The following is a 21,404-nucleotide window of genomic DNA, read 5'->3' as shown; positions in this document are numbered from 1 at the left end:
GCCAAGAGAGGATGTGACCCGGCTCATTTAAAAATAATTTTGAATCCTGGAAAAGGAACACACGGACGAGTGTAGGGACGACCGGTTAGTGACTATTCACGGGGGTACACACATTTAAAAAGGCCAGACAACTCCGTGCACGGATCAAGGTAAGAGATTTTTTTTTGTTCTTCCTTGTTGGCCACGTGGTTTTGATGGTCATCTGTGAAAACGCTTTGGGCGTTTAAGACCAGGACCAAAGATAAGCCACAGGAAATTGTGGTTTTGACGGTCATCTGTGAAAACGTTTTAGGCGTTTAAGACCAGGACCAAAGATAAGCCACAGGAAATTGTGGTTTTGACGGTCATCTGTGAAAACGTTTTAGGCGTTTAAGACCAGGACCGAAGATAGACCATGGGAAATCAGACTTCTAAATTTACTAAGGAGAAGTCAGGGAAGACTGCAAATGGGAAAGAAATACCCCCCGATAGTCCACTAGGTCGGAAGTTAAGTCTATGGACGGACAGTAGTAGAACAAAGGACTTAAAGAAAGAGACCATGATAAAATATTGTTGTTTTATATGGACCAAGGAACCTATCCGCGCCCCCTCGGTAGTTTGGCCCGAGTATGGGTCTGATGAAGACTGGGTGTGTCAAATCCTAAATGTATATGTTAACAGAAAACAACCGTTTAACCCAGAAGAGAGCAAATATGCCGCTGCCTGGTTGGCGGGCGACGGCGAGAGTCCCACGCGTCTCTATTCTTTGATTCCCCAAACAGACCAGAGGAAGCCCCAGAAGTCTTGGGACATCCTCACCGACGGTTTGCCACCGTCTGCCCCGCCCCCGTATATACCACCCGCGCACGACCAGGCGCACGACCAGGCGCACGATCAGGTGCACGACCAGGCGTCCAGCGCGGACCTCTCTCCTGCGACGGATAAATCCGATTCCCAGCAGGCTATGACCAGTGAGGCAGGGACTGCTGGGGGGGGGGGGGGGGGGGCGGGTGGGGGGCACAGGAGGGGGCGCAGAACCCACCCCAGGCACTAGGAAATCAGTCCAACTCGAGATGCAGAGAGGCCGAGAAGAGGAATTGAGAGCTGGGAGGATTGACAATATTGAACAGCTGAACCCCTTACGAGAGGTGCCGTTTAGGAACGAACGGACCGGGTTCGTAGTACAACCTTTAAATTCTGGGGATATCTGGCAACTCCGTAACGAACTACCCCGTCTACTGGACGACCCCATCAGTGTGGGAATACAACTGGATCAATTTCTGGGGCCCAGTATACACACATGGGCTGAACTGCAGGCCATGATGAGAATACTATTTAATTACGATGAAATTGTTATGATCCGGAATAGTGCAATGGCCATTTGGGATAGGGAGCATCAGGACGGCCCTCAGCGTGGAGAGCAGAAGTACCCCTTAGAGGACCCCCGGTGGGATCATAACGACGCGGGGGGACGGGCCAATATGACAGATCTCAGAAGCCTGATAATCAGGGGGATCCAAACCTGCGTGCCCAAACAGCGGAATTTAGCGAAAGCATTCGAAGTTGGACAGAAAAAGGATGAATCCCCGAGTGAGTTTTTAGACCGTTTGCGGGAGTCCATGCGAAAGTATTCAGGTTTAGACCCCGATGGAGAAATAGGCAAGGGCATGCTTAAGGTGCACTTTGTGACTAAGTCATGGCCTGACATTCAGAAGAAATTACAGAAAGTGGAGGATTGGGCTGAAAAAGATGTTGCAGAATTATTACGGGAAGCACAGAAGGTGTACGTTCAGAGGGATGTAATAAGGGAGAAACAGAAGACAAAAATGATGGTGGCAGCTGTACGGGAAGCTTGTAAATCCACCGGAATAGGGGAGGGAGGTTATAGGGTGGAAAGAGGAATGTCGAAGAAAAGTTGGAGAGGGAGAGAAGCGAGACGGGGCAGAAGTGAGAGAGGAGGATTTTATGGATTTGAGCGGCCTCCAATGGCCGGATGTTACCATTGCGGGAAACTGGGACACTTCAAAAGGGATTGTCCCGAGTTTAAAACGGAAAGAGAAGGGATGTATGAAATGGAGCGTGAAACAATGGATTAGGGAAGTCAGGGGAGGATCGGAACACGGGCCTACCAAGAACCCCTGGTAAATTTACGGGTGGGCCCATTTAGACAAGATGTTACCTTCTTAGTTGACACAGGCGCCGGCAGGTCCTCAATGCCCCTCCATCCTAGGGGGGTTGTCTTCCAAGCTAAAACATTAAACATTTCAGGAGTTAAGGGTGGGGTTTTTAGTGCGAAAATATTCGAACCACAACCCTTGCGGCTGGAGGAGGAGGAGCTCCAGGTGGAACTCCTTCACCTCCCCCATCTTCCCTATGGGTTGTTGGGACGGGATTTGATAGTCCGTTTCGGATTACGAATAGAAGTGGGAGAAGAGGATGAATTAGCCGTTACCATGTCATACCTTAGTGAGTCCCGATTGACTGAGATAGACCCTAGGGTTTGGGTCGCCAAAGGGAACCGGGGGGGACTCGCAATTCGACCCGTGGAGGTAAAATTAAAGCCCCAGAGCCCCGACGTCAGAGTGCGCCAATACCCCATCTCTTGGGAAGGGAGGCAGGGTCTGAAGACAGTTATGGAAGACCTAATAAAAGATGATTTGGTAGAGCCCTGTATGTCACGATACAATTCCCCCATCCTGCCGGTCCGGAAGTCGGACGGGAGCTACAGAATGGTCCAAGACCTAAGGGAAGTAAATAAAATTGTCCAAGTACGGCACCCTGTGGTACCGAACCCATACACTATTCTGGGGCGAATACCACCGGACCACGGCTGGTTTAGTGTTATAGACTTAAAGGATGCCTTCTGGGCGTGTCCCCTGGACAAGGACAGTAGGGATCTTTTTGCTTTTGAATGGGAGGATCCTGATACTGGTAGAAGACAGCAGTACAGGTGGACCGTGCTCCCCCAAGGATTCACTGAGTCCCCGACTCTGTTCGGGCAGATTCTGGAACAATTATTGGAGGGACTAATCTTGTCCCCGGCCCTTAAGCTTATACAATACGTGGACGATCTCCTTTTATCCGGACCCACGGAGGAGGACGTCCTACTTGGGACTAATGCCCTGTTAAATTACCTAGCTGAGAAGGGGTTAAGAGTGAGTCAGAAGAAGCTCCAATATGTCGAGAAAGAGGTTATGTACCTGGGACACTTGATAAGCCAGGGACAGAAACGAATAAGTCCAGAAAGAGTGCGGGCAATAATCGAACTAGGCCTCCCAACAACCAAGAGGGAGTTGCGGACGTTCTTGGGACTCTTAGGCTATTGTCGGTTATGGATAGATGACTATGCCCCCCTTACTAAAGACTTGTACCTAAAACTCATTGAGGAGGCACCCAATAGAATAAAATGGGAGGAGGAGGAGAAAAAGTTAATTGGAATTCTAAAAGAAAAATTGATGACCACACCTGTTTTAAGCTTGCCGGATTTTAGTAAGACATTTCGTCTCTTTGTGAACTCCAGAAAGGGAACCGCTCTTGGAGTATTGACCCAGGATTGGGGGCAGAGAAAGGAAGCCCGTGGCTTTCCTGTCAAAAATTCTGGATCCAGTCTCCCGAGGGTGGCTGGAGTGTGTCCAAGCGGTGGCAGCCACGGCAAAGCTGGTAGAGGAAAGCAGGAAGTTGACTTTCGGGGCCCCCTTGACAGTCACTACTCCCCACCAGGTTAGAGCCATCCTGAATCAGAAGGCCGGGAGGTGGCTGACTGACTCGAGAATTCTGAAATATGAAGCCATATTGTTAGACCGAGAAGACCTCCGAATAGAAGTCGGGGGCTGCCAGAACCCGGCGGACTTTCTTTGGAAAGGGGAAGGGGAGGAGGAACTGGAACACTGCTGTTCAGACATAATAGAGTACCAGAGTAAAGTGAGGGAAGATCTGAGGGACACCCCCTTACATGCAGGAAGGCGGTGGTACATTGCCGGGTCCTCTCGAGTGATAGATGGGAAAAGACACAACGGTTATGCAGTCATTAGTGAGACTGGTTGGGAATTAGTGGAAAGTGGACGGCTACCGAATGCCTGGTCCGCACAAACGTGCGAATTGTACGCCTTGCACCGGGCTTTGAGGAATTTAAAGGGAATAGCCGGGACAATATACACTGACTCTAAGTATGCCTTTGGGGTAGTACACACCTTTGGGAAGATCTGGAAGGAAAGGGGAGGAAATAGCAGAGGAAAGGAGTTGGTCCACGAGGAACTAGTAGCCATGATCTTGGAGGATTTGTTGCTGCCACAAGAGATTGCTGTAGTACATGTGAAAGGGCAGCAGAAAGACGATAAAATAGAGACCCTGGGGAATCAATTGGCAGATGAACAGGCAAAATTGGCCGGGATGGGGAAGGAAGTAATAAACTGCCTGGTAAGGATTCCCCAGATATCCGAAATTACCGAAGTGCCCACGGTTACTGACAAAGAAGAAACTCTTCTTGTGTCTCTGGGGGTACAAAGGATAGGGAAGGGAAGTGGACCTTACCCGATGGCCGCCAGCTACTAAATCAACCGTTGACGCGGGACATTATTGCCCGTCTACACCAAGGGGGTCACTGGGGCGTCCAGGCACTGTGTGATGCCTTCCTGCGCCGATATGCTCACCCTGGTCTGTACACGGTAGCCAAGCAGGTCACAGGAGATTGCATAACATGTCGAAAGATTAACAAAAGGGGGCTGCGGCAGCATGCAAGACAAGGGGGTAGGAGTCCGGCTTATAGGCCGTTTGAGTATGTCCAGGTAGATTACACTGAGCTCCCCCCCATAGGTCGCCTGAAAAATCTATTAGTAGTAGTAGATCACCTGACAGGATGGGTGGAAGCTTTCCCCACTGCCACGGCAACAGCAACTCAGGTTAGCAAAATTCTACTCGAACAAATCATCCCACGATTTGGGCTACCCCGCGCTATTGACTCTGACCAGGGGAGCCACTTCACCTCGACCGTCCTCCAGAATATAGTGCAAGCAATGGGGATTGACTGGGATTTGCACACCCCCTGGCATCCCCCCTCCTCGGGCAAGGTCGAAAGAATGAACCAGACCATAAAAAAGCAGCTAACCAAACTCACTAGTGAAATCGGCCTGCCTTGGAACAAATGCCTACCCCTTGCCCTATTGCAAATTCGCACCCAGCCAAGGCGGGATTTAGGCGTCTCCCCTTACGAAATGCTGTTTGGCCTCCCATTCCATGGGCCGAAGGGGGAACCTCCTGTATTCGAGTCTCGGGATATGTTTGTGCAAAAATATGTGGTGGCTCTGGGGTCTGCTCTATCTCGTTTACGCCAACAGGGACTTTTGGCACAGACGCCGCCCCTCGAGTTTGCAGTGCACACTGTCAAGCCGGGTCAGTGGGTCCTAATTAAAAACTGGAAGCAGCGTACCCTCGAACCAACTTGGGACGGTCCCTTCCTGGTACTTTTGACGACCGAAACGGCTGTCCATACTTCCGAAAAGGGCTGGACACATTACACTCGAGTCAAGGGACCAGTGCCACAACCGACAGAGGATGAACGAACCTCTCTGACAAAGGCAGCTAAGGAACAGAGACCCTGAGAACAAACTAATCGGACTTTGGCGAGTCTAAAGGAACTGTGCCCTCTGGCTAAAGGTGTCGCGACAAAATGCGGTCAATCATATTGTTAACTTGCTTTGCCATTATCCTTGGGCTGGGTCATAGTATGCGTGTTACCCAATTTGGCCTCCGAAAAAAACAAGTAGAGGACCGTCAGTGGTTCTCCATCTCCGTGCTTGCCAACAAGCCAACACAGACATTTAGCTTAGACCTATGTGGGTTGGTACCCTGCAGGACTAAAAGTGAACTGAATAAAACTAAACGGAACCTAGAGAGAGAAAGGGGATTCCAGGGTCAGGCGTTAGTATTACAATTGCATGGTAGGGAAGGCATACATAGGCCTCCAGCCCCCGGGGTCCAGGCTATGGTGTCAGTTGTCCGTGATCCCATCACCCCTGGACAGGATTGTGGGCAGAATCAGTGCAATCCGCTCTATCTGACCATAAAGAACTTGGGAAACAACGGGGCGAGCCTTAATGGAACGATACTGGGTATTAGAGTTGGGGGCCAGGCAGGACAGGAGGGGGTGCAGCTGTGCTGCACGTATATCACGGTCATTGAAGCTGAGTCTGGGGGCTCATCCGCCACCGATGAGCAGGGAAAGATTAGAATAATTGAGGTGACGGATTTGGAAAAGACCTTTGAAATAGAAACGGGATACGGGGAGGCGAATGCCTGGATAGAATGGGTCAAATATACTGTGAGGAGCATGAAAAAGAGTGATTGCTACGCATGCACGGGTGCCCGCCCTAACCCTCAGGTGGTCCCATTCCCGCTGGGATGGGAGAAACACCCACGAGCCTTGGACTGCATGATAAGGCTATACCAGGACCGAGAGGCCTGGAACGACTCCACTTGTCGACCCTTGAGTTTGAAGTTTCCCCCCGTCAAGTCTGAGGGGGCGCCCCGCCCGCCATCATTCTCGGGGGTAACGGGTACGCACCAGGCCTGCGTCTCTCGGACGGGACTACAGTGGGACAACAATGTGGGGACATTTGACAAGTGCAGCGGATCAATTCGGCTGGTCAATGAAACTACTGGGGGCGGGTATTACTCCCACATTCATGTGCCTAGGGCAGACCTCTGGTGGTACTGTGGTGGGAGGGTTCTGCGACAGACCCTGCCCCGAAAATGGACGGGCACTTGTGCAATCGTTCAATTGGCCATCCCATTCACCCTGGCATTCGAAAAACAAGAGCAACCCCGTTCCAGTGGAAGAACTGAGAGAGCTTTGGAGACCTCTTTCGATGATAACATATATTTAGATGCCATAGGGGTCCCCAGGGGTGTTCCTGACGAGTACAAGGCTAGGAACCAGATAGCGGCGGGTTTTGAGTCGTCACTGTTCTGGTGGGTGACCATCAATAAGAACGTGGATTGGATTAATTATATTTACTACAATCAGCAGAGGTTCATTTATTATACCCGGGATGCAGTGAAAGGAATAGCAGAACAACTGGACGCCACTAGTCGGATGACGTGGGAAAATAGGTTGGCCTTAGACATGATGTTGGCAGAGAAGGGGGGTGTTCGTGTCATGATAGGCACTCAGTGCTGCACTTTCATCCCCAACAACACAGCCCCTGATGGGTCCATCACCCGCGCCCTGGATGGACTCACTACATTGGCGGACGAACTGGCCGAAAACTCGGGCATCGACTCTGGCCTCACGGACTGGTTGGAAGCTTGGTTTGGTAAATGGACGGGGGTAGTCGTTCCCTTTCTTGTCTCATGTATAGTGGTGGCAGGGGTACTCACTGCCCTTGGTGTTGCGTTATTCCCTGCGTCCGGGGATTAACTCAACGACTGATCGAAACCGCCCTTACTAAGAGGGATGTTCCCTATGGGCAGGTTGAACGAATGAATCACGAGATGGAACAACGTGAATCCCTCTTGGGCGGGGGTAGTATTAGAGACGGGCAGTTTGATGAACAAGCTCGGGAGTTATTAAACGCCCTGGAGAAGAAACTTACGGTTTAAAAATTACAGACTGTAAGAAAAGACACGGGGGATCTGTAGGGAGTAGTGTAATTTTTAAACGGTTAGCTGCATTTTAGTCTTTACTACCTTATAGTAAACACAAGTGCCTTATAGTAAACACAAGCAGACACTCGAAACTGGTGCCGGACCTCCCCCATGTTATTATGAATGAAACAATTGTAACAGCTTTCCTCGATAGCTGAGAGACCGCCCTTAACCACAGTTGTACAACATCATCCATATAAGGAAAGAACGGGGAACTCGAACACTGATTGGCCAAGTGAGTAACAAAATAATCGCAGGCAGCAGAACCCAAATAAGGAAAACAGTGAGGAACCCTAGCACTCGTTGGTCAAGACAGCAGTAGGAGACCCAGCCCACATTTACGTGTATATAATGTGTGGAAATTATTATTAATGTGTGTGTACCATTTTTCGCACCCGACTTTGCAAAGTTGAATGAAAAGTTTTGGACAGACTCCTCCGTGTCTTTGTTCCTGGGAAGGGAAATAAAAGTGCGGGAGATGGGGCTGGACAGCCGCATATCTCGCACATATGTCACTGTAGTTGCTGCTCTTTTCAAACACGTATCTCTGCATGACCCAGGGATCTAATAATGTTCAGTGTTGTGCGTTGTGGCCGCAGTAACCTCGTTTGAAACCGAGATACGGCATATAACGTTCTCTACTTTTTAACTCCTTGTGGTACATACCAATGAAACACAGAAATGAATTAATTGATTTTACATGAAAACGTTCTCTGATATTATGATTTTTTCATCAAACCCCTCTCTCACACATCTCTGTGAGGTAAATAGCAGAATTCAGACTCACCCATTCTTGGAGACAAATCTCCCTCCCACAATCACTGACCTCCTTTACGTTCCCCGTCCCATTTCCATTACAATTATTTTCACATTGAACCCTGTTCAGTCTGTGCTGCTGCGCTCACTGTTGCTGGGTGAACGTGCCGCAATCATACCATTGCGACCTTCAGACCAGTCAAGCCATTTTGAGATCAATGGTCAAGTAGCAGCTTTTAATGACATGGATCGGATATTATTGGAACTTCAGGCTCAGGAAAAGAACACAGGGCAGCACTGAGGAAAAGAAACTTTGTTTTTCAAAAATACCTCTTTATGCGGGCTTCCACATCATTTATTTCACTTGCTCATTCGGCTCTATCTAGACTATTGTGTGCAGTTCAGAAATCACATTAGCACTGGAAATGATGCAGGGGTGATTTACCAGGACATTGTCTGTGTAGAAGAGCTCCTGTTATGAAGAGAGATTGGATAGACTGGATAGACATAGAGCAGAAGAGATCGAGAGGAGACATGATTGAGATAAACAAAATAATCTGGGATACGGTGGCGTAGACTAAACTAACGTTCCCCTATAATGGAGAGATCACTCACGGGGTCCAAGATTTAAGGACAGAGGAGGAAATATTTGAGTGAATGCGCAGACAAACGTTTTGAAACGGCGGGTGGTTGAAATCTGGAACTCAGTGCATGCAAATGTTGGAGAGGCAGTAATCCTCATAACTTTCAGAAGTAGTCAGATGTGAATTTTTGATGACAAGACATACAAGGCTGTCGGTCAAGTGATTTTAAAAAAGTGTTCGGATAGTTAATCGATTATTGATTTCCAGTACTGATGCATAGGCTTCTTTTTGCATAGAACTCCAGGGCAATACCACTGCCTGTCGCTGCGTGAGACTGGGTTCAATTCGCATCCGGGACGGGCGCTTGCAGCTTGGGAGGGCTGAGAGGCCAGAAACCCGCATTTGATTCCAGACTTAAGTGACTGACTGTGTGGAAGTTGCACGCTCCTTTTCTCTCTCTTCCGTGTGGGCTTCCTTTGGCTGCTCCGATTCCTTCTCACTGTCCAAAGTGGTGCACTTCAGGTAGATGGTAAACCAAACCTGAATGGACTGTATAATCAAAGACAAAATCAAAGACAAAAGTAGGAATTGCAGCTCAGGGAAAACAGAATGACCATTTGGAGTCAACAGATCATTCCTTGGAACAGGTTTTGATTCGCAATTTTAACTCTGATTTCTCTCCACCGAAACTGCCTGACCCGCTGAGCTTTTGAACTCATTTCTATTTTTGTAGGTGGATCAATACTGCGGATTTAGAAAGATGGGGTGGGGGGGTGTGCATCTCTTCGGCGGCACAGAGCAGACTCAATTGGCCAAATGATTTCTGTCTGCATTGTGTCTAATTCCATTAAATCTGATTCTATAACTTTCTGTCCGTTTTTTAGTCTTTGGTATTTCACATCTCCCCTGAAATGTGGTTTACAGAACAGGACAATTGACGTAAAGTAGAGAGATAGTGGTTTATTGTATTCCTGGAGTGAAATAATTCTGACAAACACAGTTGGGCATCCTGGTCAGCTAACAAAAATATAATTAAAGAAAGTGTATAACGAGCCACGGATCCTGAGTTTCGGGGTCGTTCAAGAGTTTGCTTTCTGAGTGTCACGGTTTTTGACTGCAAATAAAAGATCTACTCCTTGAAGAACTCCCCGCATCTCCTGGAGATTTATTACATTTTCTCCATGACAACCACAACTTTGGGTACAGTAAAATTGTGGCTCGCGCCGCTCGGTGGTGCAATGTAAAGCGTGTTACATTTCTACAGCATTGTTAACATTGCTATACAAAGTTTGCCGTTCTGAGTTCCACCAGAACCGGAGTTCAGATTTCAGCTGAACCAATTAGTATTCTGCTGATTCATCATTAATTCCTGTCGTCTGCGGTTCTCGAAATTGCTGTTCACCACGGAAAACTCCTGACCCCCTTGTTGGTGAGTTTTGACGGAATCATATCATTTGAAGCATGATCAGACCAGACCAGCTGCTAACCCACGAAACCTACAAACTTCGTACAGAAACCCACAAATCTCTAAACGCATTCCCCTCCAATAGTTGCACACGCATTATCGATTCCTTAAATGTCTTTTTCCCTTTGGGCAACAGGCTGTTGTGCATGGACCGGGGAAAGATATTGATGTATTTGGTTAGTCATAACGATGTCAAATGGTGGAATAGGACCGGTGTTTGGAATAGCGTCCTCCTGTTCCTCTCTGTCAGTGCTGTTTCTGACAGAGGGTTTTCAACAATAACATGCTGCAATGTGAATCTACACCCACGGAATATCAAGGTCTTCCCATTTAACCCACCGCTCTCACAGCCAGAATGGAGAGCTCCTATTGCAGCTTTAGATCAGACAATCGAGGATTCTCCCAGGTACTCTGTCAGACTGCATGCTCCTTCACACAGGTTTCCAACTGGACACATGGAGCAAGCAAACGTGGGGATTCAGGGACACATTACCCCTCTGTTTTGCTGCAGTTCTGGACACGGAGACGTACATGAATTTCTGGCATTCTGAGTCTTACTGTGCATTCTTCCTACTTTACAATTTAAACTTGAAATGAATTTATACTTGCATTACACTCTTACATCCTCAGTATTCATCGAAACCGTGCAACGTGTTCATGGATGTTGGAATGGTGAAGATTATTGATCAATGCAGTCTGTATCATGTTACCAGTATGAACTTTCAGAAGGAAGTTGCGAATTTTTATTGCTTCGAATTGAAGCCGATCGAAGGAAAGGTCTGTCGACAGCGGCAATGTAACATTGTCTGTAAACAACGCAGGAACCAATGGAACCCATTTTTCAATGAAGTCTATTTTGCATATTTTATGTGTCCCTTTCCTGAATCTAATGCTTCAATAATCACAGGTTCATGTCAGTTTCATCTCGTCTGCGTTAGCTTTAATTTCAGAACCACAACAAAAGTAGAGCAATTGAGTTAAAGTTCCTGAGGTATGAGTAGGACATGTGACCAGCTTACTGTCTGCAGCTTCAGTCGCGCAATTGTTTATCGCCTGCTACTTAAAGGCGCGTAAAATGCCACGTTTGTAAGTTCAATGCTTATCTGAATATGCTGTTATCGACATTGACAAGGGATTATTAGCGCATCAAACTAAAACGCAGTTGAAATCCATGTTGAGTCAAGTAGCATTTATTTGAAAACTCCAGTTTCACATTTCTGTCAAGTATTATCTGAAAAGCTGCAAATATTCCCCAGGTGAATATCCATCAATGTATAGCGGAGCAGAAGTGAAATTTTAGCTTAATGACCTTTCTCAAATCGCTCAGTCTGCACTGGATTACACTCTGCGAAAGTCTGTTTAACTCATTTGATATCATTCCATTTCCTGCAAACATGCACGGCTCATTATCCAATCGAAAGTATTGTATTTATCTCTTTCGGAGTTTGAATGTTGTCAGTAAATCTGGCAAATGCAAACCAAGTAGTTTTGCTGTTGGGAGGATCAGAGGGTGCAAACTGTGATAAGGTCGAGACTTGTCACAGGATTTTTCAAGCGAAGATCAGTGAGAATTAAATGGGCTCACTCTCCTTTCGAGTGATTGTGACCAAAAGTTCAAGGCAACAGATGGCAATGATAATGATGTTTTACATCTACAGGCCAAATCTTACTCACTAGAGGCACCATAGTATAACAAATCTGATGAGTGGGTTAGATGATGATCCTTATGCAAAACTGAGACAGTGAGAGAATTAACCCCATGCTGTTGGTCTCACTTTTCTCTTAACTAGTTAGTCAGCGGACTGAGCTAACCGACTTCCATTCAATGCAGAGCTAAACCAAACAGCTCAGTGTATTTACAAATTATAATATTTCATGTAGAATAAGCTGCAACACCTATCAACGCCAACAGTTCTTCTTACACTTGGCATTTTCAGATGCAGGTATTATGCAATTTCTTTCCGAAGAATGTTATCCACTTCGAGAGTATGTCCCTTTTGCCTCGCCATCCAGGCAGCCCAGGATCTCTCTCGCTGTTAAATTCAGTCCCTGTGTCTGCACACGACACTTGATATATAATGGAATCAGCACCTAAAATGTTTTTATTTCTGAAAATTCATCTTCGATTTCAATAATTCTCAGAATAAAAAAAATCTGCTCCAAACGTCTACATCATTCCCCGTTGGTTTTGTACCTTCAAGCTTTAGTTTCCACTCACCTAAACGAAGGAATTTCCCTCAGATTTCGTCTTACTAACGTCACATCAGCTGGATAACCTCCCTTCAGACACTGCTAATTCTTTCCTGATTTCTCCCGCATGATTCTTTATCTATCTCACCGTCCCGTTAAATCTGCTATTTCCTTTTCTAGTGGTGTTATCTCAAAGTAAGAACAGCACTGTGCACGCTCCTCGAGTCTGGAAAACAACATGTCTGTCCTTTCTATCGACTTTGTATCAAGTGAAATCTGACCGTGTCCTTCCTAACGTCATTATATTCTAGTAAACTCTACCGTCTCTTTCACCATGCCTTTAAATCTCAGTAAATTTCAACACGAGAAAGAATGCTGGGTCCAATTCAACGCATGAAAACTCACCACTAAGCTGTGCAATCTTATTACCGACACGGGAAAGGAGGATGCAATTTTAATTACAGCTGAATCGATTGGCTGCAGCAGCATCGTGTCAAATCCCAGTCACATACGTTATTGTAGTTCTTATATTTATTTCTTCTCTACGTGTGCTGAAGTAACACAGTGAGTGACCAATTACTGTTGTCAGACATACATGTAGGGGCGTATTAAATACTGAAGTTGTGAGATCCGAGCATACACCATTCACTGTTTGAATCTCAGGCTCAGGACTTTGAAAGAGAGCGAATTTGAGCTAAAATTGAGCAGGGGCGTTTACCCCATGACGTAAAACGAGTTTCTGTGGTTGCTTTGTTGTTCACCTCATTTGTGTGCTTTGCATCATTGAGGATTTTGAAGTTGTCCCCTTTATACAAAAGGCCGGTGCTTTTGCAACATTGTACAAAAGATGCAGTACAATAACAGCCGATGCTGATTCAGTCTACTTATCCAGACATTGACCCCTGGAAACAGCACTGTGCACGCTCCTCGAGTCTGGAAAACAACTTCCTCACAGATAATGTTACATTCCCGCTCTCATGGCTCTTTTCATTCCATCGGCTTCTGTTTTTCATGGAATCCCATTCAATCGATCTTGTCACTGTGTCATTTCTTTCCATGTGGTCAGATCTTGTGAACAGAATATCACAGTGGGAGTGCCCTGGGCCCATAACCCAGACGTCAGACCATACTCAGGGAACCGTGTTCTGCTCTTGATCATTTCATGAACACCAGGGAGAAATATCTATGCTCTTCAAAATTTAATTACCTGTTTTAAGAAGCAATATAAACAGTTCCTGGTTCCTGCTTTTGTTGCCACACGAACAAAGATTGTAAATGCTGGAACAAGTCGAGACTGTCCGCTCTCCCACATCCAATTGATCCCAAGGTTGTGTTAAGATGATGGTCTGAATCTCTTCCTTCTCTTCCCTGTCACTCTGGGATGATGTGAGCTGTGAAATCTTTGATATGAACTGGAGGCAACGTGGAACGGGACTCGCTGCAGTAATATCCCATTCTGGTTCAGACAGCAGAAGCCTCCCTGTGACTTCGAGAAGCACAGACACTGCTCCCAAATAATGGGGAGAGATTCACTCTTTCCTCGCAGTTCTGCATTTTCTATCTATCTCAGATCACATTATTTGGACAAGGGTTGCCAAAAGAAGATGATTTATTGTGCATGCGCGATCTCACTTTTCTACACCTTTCCAGAATTTCCATACTTCGCACTCCCGGCTGACCCCTATCCCGCTCCACAAACCCGTATTTGATAGGGAGATGAAGATCACGTTCAAGCTGCTCTCCACCAACACTGCGTGACAATGGAGGTGAGTTCGTCCAGTTATCAATGAAGAACGCCATTTTCCGGGAAAGCAGCAAGCAGAGCCTCCTGGGAGAAGCGAGTCAGAATGGAAAAGAGCTGTGATGAAAACTCGATGCTTCTTTCACTCTGAAAAAGCAGACATTGACTTAGTTAACCAAAACAACACTCACCTGAATAATGGTTACCACAACTGGCGCCGTTCAGGCTCATTTGTCTCGGGTGTGATATTGCCTCAGACAGGTGACATACGTGCAAGAGGTCTCGGGCTCATGAGCCTTGGAATTTTGCACTCTACTTCATTTTTGACTGAGAAGATATGATTTCGATGAGATCGGGTTCAGATAAAGATTCCAAAGCTTGAAAACATACGCAGGCAAGTTCAAGAACCGCTTCTTCTCGGCCGTTGCTGCTCTGAGAAATGGATTGTCTAACTTTAAGTAATGCTGATCTTGCCAATGTGGATTCTGCTGAGCGCACGTCCTATACGTAGTAACCTGAATTCCTGAGTCTGGTCAAATTTTGCTTTTCTCACGCTGTGATCTGCACGTCCCTGATTACTCTGATCCGCCTTTACCAATCGCAAACAACGCTTTCCACTGTACTTAGGTACATGTGATAATCAATCAATCAAAACACAGTCATTTCCTCATTGCTTGGAGCCAGCAGAGCGAAGGCGGGCTGCATGGCCTCAGTCTGCAATGTGACACGTTTTGTGATTCTGACTGAAATTGCAATTAAAACAGCAGAATTTGGGAAGGTACAGGGTGGTTATATTGACACAGCCGGGACACATCTGTGCCACGGTGCATCACACAATAACAGCGAAGATCTTTTGACGACATCCTCGAAGTACATGCTACAAAAACCTGAAGACTGGGGAAAACTGCTGTGGTCAGCGATAACAGAGCTGCCCAGAGGGATCGTGGTGAGCGCATAATCCAGAAATTAATGAATGAAAAGCATCTTCTGCTCGATGACAATTTCAGCTTTCAGTGTGTGTACTGCCACTGCCAGTGTTTCGCTATAGCAGGGCTCCGTTCTTCGCATTGCATATTGATGAGCCTTCTGCGTCCTTACACTCAATGATATCTGAAATAGATAAACCTGCCACATTTATACGTTTGAGGAAACTCACGTTTGAAGTTATGGAAATTTTTTTTGCTGTTCTCTGTCGGTCTGTTATGACCTGATTCGCAAAGTCACTTGCCTGAGCTGGGAATACACTGGCGAAGGTGAGAAAAATCAGTTGTGGCGTGTACCATGCACATGACGCCTTGCAGTTATTCCCCACCTGTGTCACACAGCAGGGTCCTCCGGTGAAATGAACAGCCGTGAATGACATGTGAATCTGTATGTCAGAGACAGCATTTCGACACAGACACAGTTCCCTAATATTAGGACAAGCAGCACTGATGATGAATAACGTCAGAGAGAAGCAAGCGATAGAGATTTGCCGGGGACTCGATGGGATGAACGGCTTCTGTCGGCACGTCAATGACGTCACACGTCTCTGCCGTCCCTCTGCCTGTCTCTGTGACAGAGTGGCTGAGGGAGAAATAATGGCTCGTTTTTAATCCTCCCTTCCGCTTTGGACTGCCTGCAGACCCCGCAATTCCTGGCTGTGGGAATGGTTCTCAGTGAGTGAGGGTTTCATTTGGAGTCGCTTCATCTGGGACAGTTGGGACTCAGATGTTAACTGATGCCCGATTTCAGCAATGAAGCCGACGCCTCTGAAACAAAAGCCTTTCTGCAGGATTGTTCTGCAAAGATTGATTCTGCACATCAAATGGGTAGCACAAAAATGCACTTATTTGAACTTTACTGAGGGAAGAGAGTCCACAGCCCATTTCTCGCTTTCCCACCAGCTCAGCACCTTTCTCTCTCTCTCTCAAATAAATGATATTTGGAGGAAGTTCGCAATCAAAGATGCTAAGTTCCAGCTGCGCTCTTGTACCTGGCTGTGCCCGTGACAGGAAGCTTCAGAGTATATCCGCACTTACATGCCCTCAGAATGCCTGCAAGTGGAGGGAAATGGCTCAATACTCTGCCAATAGAGACAGCTCAGTCCACGGGGATGGGATAAACAACACCGTCTCGCGTGGGGACATTCTGCAGATCAGACACTGTGCACTTTATTATTCAGATCATACCAGTGTGAGAGCGCTCGATAAGGCCAATCGGTTACTCGTACCTGTGCCAACTCGGGAGCTGCAAAAGATTGGTGAAAGTGTAAACACGAGTGATTTGTTCACGTTTCAAGTGTTTCCGTGAAGCAGGAAGCAGAAGACATACTGTGAAGCGATTGAGATCTGACAACAGGAGCAGCAAATAAGTTGTACTGCGCAGAGGAGAGCTTTGAAGTATCGCATTCTGGTTGATGGTCCGATCATGCTCTCTCTAGGCTACGCTGCAACAGAAGAAACTATGTCAGTGTCTCTCAGCATTGTGATGTCACAGGCAAATGACGCCGTTACACTGCAGGAAATTGCTTTTTCCAATGTGAGGGCTGTCCATATGTAAAGTAGCTTATATATCGAATCCTTTCAAATATATAATTCCACTGCAACTCAGTGTGTTGTATTGTCTCCTTTCCACTTTACCTGTCATTGTGTCTTCACTGAAGGTGCTTTGCTCCTTCTGTGTATCTTTTACAATCTGGGTGATGTGGGGCAGTTATATTGACCAATCTTCTGACAGAATTTTCCACTTCACTTCAGCCCGCCCGAACCTCGCTATCTGATACTATTCCAGTTGTTTAGGTATTAAGTGCTCATCTCAGATCCAACCTGCCCTCACCCAAATTAAATGGAAAACTCAGTCACACTGTGATCACTGCAATCGAGGGATATCTTCACTCCAATGACATTGATAATTCCAAGGATAAAGTTAAGACTGCAGATGCTGGAGATCAGAGTTGGTCGTGTCATGCTGGAAAAGCACAGTAGATCAGATTGCATCCGAGGAGCAGGAGAATTCAAGTTTCAGGCTTAAGCCCTTCATCAGGAATAAGCCTTGTGAGTCGGGGCTGGGAGATAAATGGAAGTGGTCTGGAGTTGAGGGGAAATAGCTGGAAAGCAATAGATGAATGAATAGGATGGAGAAGATAATAGGTCAGAAGTGGCAGTGATGGAATGGGTCGAGATAGCGGTGGCGAGTTGAAGGCTTGGGCCTGGGGGAGGGGAAATTAGGAAACTGTTCGAATTCACATTTATCCCGTGTGTTGTTCGGGTCCCAAGTCAGAATGTGTGGCGTTCATCCTCCAGGCGTTGGGTTGTAATGGTTTGGTATTGGAGGAGGTCCAGTACCTGCATGTCTTTGACGGTGTCGGAGAGGGAGTTGAAGTGTTCAGCCACTGGATATGAAGTCGGTGGGTGCGGGTGTCCCAGAGATGTTCTCTGAAATGATCTGCAAGAAGTTGTCCTGTCTCCCTGATGAAGAGGAGACCACACTGGGTGCAATGGGTGCAGTAGATGACATTGTTAGCTGTACAGGTGAATTTCTAACGGATGTGGAATGATCCCTTCGGGTCTTGGTTGGAGTGGTGTGGGTGCTAGTTTCACCCTTCCTTTGGTGGCAGTGAAAGGTACCAGGAGAGGGTTGTGGGCTGGTGGGGGGAAGTGTGGACCTGAAGAGGTGGTCGTGGAGGGAATGGTCTTTTTGGAGTGCTGGCAGGGCTGGGTAGCACAATATATCTCTGGCGGTGGTGTCTGCCTCGAGGTGGCATCAGTGACAGAATGTGATGCGTTTTATGCAGAGGTTGGTGGGGTGGAAGGTGAGCAACAGGAGGTTCTGTCCTTGTTGCGTTGAGAGGCGTGGGGTTCAAGGGCGGTGGTGTGTGAAGTGGAGGAGATGCATTGGAGGGCGTTGTCAACCACGTGGGAAGGCAATTTGTGATCGTGGAAGAAGGAGATGAACTGGGTCTTTCTGAGTTGTAATTGGTCATCCTGGGAACAGATGTGGTGGATGCAGAGGATTTGGGAATTAGGAATGTCGTTTTTTCACGAGATAGCGTTGGAGGAGATGTCGTCGAGATACCTGTGGGAGTCGGTGGGCTTGTAGTATATGTCTGTGATTAGTCAGTCGGCAGAGACGGTGATGGAGAGGTCCAGGAAGGCGAGGGAAGTTGCCAAGATTATCCGGATAAACTTGAGGTCGGGGTGGAAGGTATTGGGAAAGTTGGTGAGTTTTTGAACCCCCTCGTTGGAGCACCAAGTGGCGCCAATACATTCATCAATGAAGCGGAGGAACAGGTGGAGGGTGGTGCCTGTGTAAGTGCGAAAGATGGACAGTTTCGCGTATCTGACAAACAGGCAGGCATAGCTAGGTCCTATGCGGATGCCCATGGCTACCCGTTTCGATGGAGGAAATGGGAAAATTGGAAAGATAAATTGTTGATTTTGAGGACTAGTTCAGTCAGGTGGATGAGGATGTCCGTGGAAAGGTACTGGTTGGGATGGTGTGAGATTAAGAAATGGAAGGCTTGCAGACTTCTGTCACAGCAGATGAATTTGTACAGGGACGCGATGTCCATGGTGAAGATGACGCGTTGGGGGCCAGGGAAACGAAATTCGTGGAGGAGGTGAAGTGCATAGGGGTGTCACGAATATAAATGGACATTTTCTGGACTGGGGAGATAGGATTGTGACGAGGTATGAAGAGATTATTCGGATGGGACAGGCTCAGGCTGAGACAATAGGTCGACTGGGGAAGTCAGGTTTCTGTAACGTAGGAACGAGGTATAATCGGGGAGAGCACGGTTCATGGACAATGAGGTTGGAGGTTGTGGATGGGCGATGTCCAGAGGTGATGAGATTGTGGATGGTCTGAGAGATGATGGTTTGGTGATGGGAGGAGAAGTCATGATCGGGGTCAGTAGGAGGAGGTGCCTGCAAGTTGGCACCTGGCTTCAGCTTTGTCACTCTGCCCGACTCACAAGCCTCATTCCTGATGAATGGCTTATGCCTAAGTCGTCCATTCTCTTGCTCCTCGGATGTTGCCTGACCTGCTGTGCTTTTCCAGTACAACATGCTCTACTCATTCATTATTACTGTCTCATTTCAGAATATCAGGTCCATGCTGTCTGTTTGATTCTCGAGAACACTCTTCTCATGAACTGTGACAAAATCTTCACTGAAACAAAATCAGAAATTGCAGTAAAATCACAGGTGAGCTGGCAGCATCTGTGCAGATGGATCACAGTTAACGTTTCACATCCACTGGGTCCGTCTCTCCACAGATGCTGCCACACGTCCTGGAATTTTCCAGCAACGTCTGTTTTTGTTTGATTTGCAACATCGGCAATTTTTTCGTTTATGTTTTCTTATATTCTGCCAATATGATTTGGCTGAAGATTACGTGAAATGTTTTAAATATCACTGCAATGGAACGGCCAGATTCCACCAGCCCGCTACTTTTATTTGGTTCACGTGATCAATGCCTTTCCACTTGTTCACCGCGCCCTACAGCTGCACTGCATATAATTGTGCCATTCTCTCGGATTGGTAATCAGGAGCGAGATTGATTGAAATTGTTGAAAACGTAAGATAAACTGAGAAAATACGGGATATTAAACGGGAAACTGAAAGGGAAAGAGAGAACAGCGAATGACAATGTTTTGACAAAGTTGAAATGTAATTGCTCAAGATTCAGAAAGTGCTTTCATCCACAAACATACCACAATGTGGAATGTAATGTTTGGGACAACCAATGCAAGCAGATTGCAAAATCTTTGTTTTAAAGTCTTGCTGCAACTGTTTTGGTTTTAATGAACGCATACATGGGATTCAATGCTGTAATGATCCGCTAAACTGGAGAAGGAAATCTTTGCCTTCGAGGATACGTCCGGAATGTTCACTGATTTATCCCAGTAATGGTAGGACTGTCCTCTGGAAGCATATGAGTAAAATTCCCCGTTCAATGTTCCATGGAGTTTCGAATGAGTGGTGAAGGGAATGTCTCCATTCACATATTAATCATTCAGTAGAATTCATTACAGGGGCCCATGAAATTATGAACAAATTGAACACGAACACGGACATACGATGCACAATAGCTACGACAATTACTATGTGAAAACTGTTGATTTCAGATCCACGGTGGCCTGTGGTGATGGCATTTACTGTCCAGAACCAATCTGCACTGGAATGACTGGAGAACACTATTAAGTATTTGAACTTCAGTCTCCTTTAGAAATAGTTGAGACTCACTCAGGGCACGGGGAGTTAGAGATGTTGGCCTTCCAAACCTTTTGAACATTTCGTGGAAGAATAAAGGGAGTGATAGATAATTTTCGTCTCCATGGAGACGATGTTCATGAACTGGATAGATAATAATTTACCTTATTTGAGTTTATGCATAGTGACGTCATATTTAAAAAGCAAAGAGTTCATAATGTATCTGTAGAATCTGTAGATCACCCTCAGTGGGACCATTGTGTGTAATCCTTGTCCTCATTCACTACCAAAAACATGTCAAGAGGTTAGAAAGGGCACAGACGCTGTTTCCTGGATAGCAAGATATTAGAAAGTGAAGTGACGTTGTTTACTGAGACATAACAATATCAGAAAGGATACAAACGGGATGATAGAAAGAATGAAGGAGTTTATTCACGAGATTTGGAAATTCTGGAGCAGATACACGCAAGTTTGAAGAAAACGAATGAGATTTTCACATAACTCGAGGTTTGAATGACGAAATGGGGAAATGCCCTTTTCGAGTGAATCAATAACTTTAGTTAGAGCTTCAAAACCATCAGTGAATGATTAAGAAAAGTTTGGATGAGAATTTCTTCCACTCAATAGAGTTAGTTAAATCGTGAACAACTTTCCAGAAATAAAGCGTAGAAGCTGATTTCACAGTGTTTTAAAAGATACACGAACAAGCATACAAGGAGGGAATTTATAATTGAGAGAAAGTCAGTGCGGTTGCGTAACAATTTCGAATTTGGTTGACTTCAGACACAAAGACATTTCATGAACACATACAACTGATTAAGATTGAGTATAAAAAGTTCATGGATTGGTAAGGT

Source organism: Chiloscyllium plagiosum, unplaced genomic scaffold (genome assembly GCF_037043375.1).
Source record: "Chiloscyllium plagiosum isolate Xiang-an unplaced genomic scaffold, Cpla_swu_hap1 HiC_scaffold_45, whole genome shotgun sequence".
NCBI lineage: Eukaryota > Metazoa > Chordata > Chondrichthyes > Orectolobiformes > Hemiscylliidae > Chiloscyllium > Chiloscyllium plagiosum.
The sequence above is the reverse complement of the archived record's forward strand: the minus strand, read 5'-3'. Positions refer to the sequence as shown.